Source organism: Nannospalax galili, unplaced genomic scaffold (assembly GCF_000622305.1).
Source record: "Nannospalax galili isolate Female #2095 unplaced genomic scaffold, S.galili_v1.0 scaffold251, whole genome shotgun sequence".
Lineage (NCBI taxonomy): Eukaryota > Metazoa > Chordata > Mammalia > Rodentia > Spalacidae > Nannospalax > Nannospalax galili.
Genome location: NW_008329576.1, coordinates 1,650,650 through 1,653,732, shown reverse-complemented (window position 1 = coordinate 1,653,732; position 3,083 = coordinate 1,650,650).

Here is a 3,083-nt window from a genome sequence, read left to right as displayed (position 1 = left end):
TTTTTCAGTCTTTTTGAGACAGGGTCTCCCTGTATCTCCAGCCGCCTGCCTCTGCCTCCATAGGTAGTGGCTCACATCTGTAATCCCAGAACTAGGAAGGCTGCCACAAGTTTGAGGCTAGCCTGGGCTACATGGTGAGTTCTGGGCAGGCTGGGCTACAAAACGGGACCCTGTCTCAGACAAATGAACAAATTCTGGGCCTGGTGGTACATACCTTTGCTCCCAGCACTCGGGAGACATAAACAGGTGGGTCTCTGTGAGATCAAGACCACCCTGGTCTACCTAGTGAGTTCCAGGCCAACTGGGGCTACAGGGAGACCCTGTCTCAAAAACAAAACAAAAAATGTAACCAAGTAGCTCAATAGTAGAATGCTTATCTAGCAAGCACAGACTCTGCCTTTGATCCCCAACACTATAAAAATAAATAAATAAAAAGTAAACAAAATATTTTTTTAAGGTTTGGGTCCTTTAAGAAGTACAACATGCCAGGTGTGGTGGCACATGCCTTTAATCCCAGCACTCTGGAGTCTGGAGGCAGAGGCAGGCGGATCTCTGTGAGTTTGAGACCAGCCTGGTCTACAAAGTGAGTTCAGGACAGCTGGGGCTACTGGGAGACCCTGTCTCAAAAAGACCAAAAAAAAAAAAAAAAAGAAGGTACAACAGGGGCTAGAGAGATGGCTCAGTGGTTAAGAGCACTGGTTGCTCTTGCAGTGGACCTGGGTTTGTATCCCAGCACCCACATGGTGGCTAACAACTGTCTGTAACTCCAATTTCAGGCTATCCGATGCCCTCTTCTGACCTCTGCAAGCATTGCACAGCACAAATGTACTTACATACCTGTGGGCAATATACTCACACACATAAAATAAAAATAATAAATATTTTTTTTAAAAGGCACAACAGAAGTTAAGACATTTTTTTTTAGCTTTTAACATAGCATCTGGTTGAAGCTTCAATAAAACTCAAATTTGACTTATGGACGTGGGGAGTATTTCTTTGGGAAAAAAAATAGTAAAGTTGAAAAGTAATTACTTCCAAGCCTTCCAAGATTTCCCCAGTTCTACCTCCTCCCACATGCTCCTATAACAGATAGGCTATGTCTCTATACGCTTTCTTTCTGCTCTATTATCATTTAACAGTGAGCTGCTTTAAGACAGGCCTGATCTTGACTCATCGATAGTCCCGAGCCCACAATCAAAGCTGTTGAATGTGAAGAACTCAATGGGCACGGTGAGGTGAGAAAGGAGACTCAGAACTCTGGGCTACAAGTCAATCTTTCAAAAACTTGGTAGATTTCACAAGGTCCTATTAAGGCAAGTTATATCAATAGTATAATAAGACTTTCCATACAAAAAGTTTCTTCCCTAAGTCAGGTTTTGAACTTGTCACTCTTCCATTTACAGTGTAAACTAAAGGGAGGGGATGGTGAAAGCCCCTTACTCATGTCCTACAGAAACAGAACCCATTGCTCCCACATCTTCAGCTCTTTTAGGGGTCCTCTATACTTTTGTACAGGCTTTCCAAGCAGCTGTACAAACTAAGGAGAGAAAAAGTCTCAACAATTGTCCTCTCTTCCCACCATCCATTCTCCTACAACGTAGATGACTTCCTCCCGTGGCTGCAGCACTAACAAAGCAACCTTTGTTCTTAACTCAGGTAAGATCTACTGTATTTGGGACACTAAGAACTGGAAAGGATGGGAAGAAATAAGGAGATGTTGGTCAAAGCCTATGAGTAATCCCAGCACTCGGGAGGCAGATGCAGGCAGAGCTCTGTAAGCCTGGTCAATTTGGGGAGTTCCGGGTCAGCTAGTGCTACAGGGACACCCTGTTTCAAAAAAAAAAAAAAAAAAGCCTATAGGGGCTGGAGAGATGGCTCAGTGGTTAAGAGCACTGGTGGTTCTTGCAGAAGACCTAGTTTCGAATGCCAGCACCCCCATGGCAGCTAACAACTGTCCATAATTCCAGTTCCAGGGGATCCAACAGCTTCTTCTGTCCTCCGCGGGCATTGCACGACATGGGTGCACTTACCTACACAGAAGTAATACACACATACACATAAAAAATAAAAATAATAAATAAAAAAATATATTTTTTAAAAAGCCTACAAATGTTCAGCTACAAGATCAGTAAGTTCTAAAGATCTAACATACAGTATAGCACCTGTTGTTAAAAACAATGCATTGTATTGACAAATGGGACCTCATGAAACTAAAAAGCTTCTTCTGTGTAGCAAGGAAGCCATTATTCAAGTGAAAAGGCAACCTACAAAAAGGGAAAAATCATTACTGACATACATCTGACAAAGGGTTAGTATCTAGAATATATGAAGAACTCAAAAAGTATACATCAAACACACACACACACACACACACACACACACACACACACACACAAAGCTTAACCCAGTTAAAATTTGGGGCAAGGAACTGAATAGGGATTTCTGTAAAGATGAAATACAAATGGATGAGAAATGCTTTTTTAAATGTTCAACATCATTCATGATCAGGGAAATGCAAATTATAACCACTTTGAGATTTCCTCTTACCCACCCCCACCTCCCAGAATGGTTAGGATCCAAAACACAAGCAACAACAAATGCTGGTGAGGATGTGGAGAAAGGGGAACGTATCCACTGCTGGTGGACGTGCAAACTGGAGCAGCCCCTATGGAATCTGTGGAGAGTCCTCAAAAATCTAAAAATCGATCTACCATACGATCCAGTCATTATCACTCTTGGGCACATACCCAAGACATTATACCCTACTACAGAAATACCTGTTCATGCATGTTCATCACTGCCCTTTTCATAATAGCGAGGAACTGGAAACAACCTAGATGTCCATCAACTATATGGTACCTATGTGTACCATAAAGGTATGGTACATATACACACTGGAATATTATTCAGCTCTTGAAAAAAACAAAATTATGAAATTGTGAAGGTAAATGGATGGAACTGGAAAAAAATCACCCTGAGTGAGGTAACCAAGACCGAGAAAGACAAATGTCACTTGTTCTCGCATAGCTACATGCTAGCTTTGAAATCTTCAATATGCATGTTTCAATCTGAAAATCCAGAGA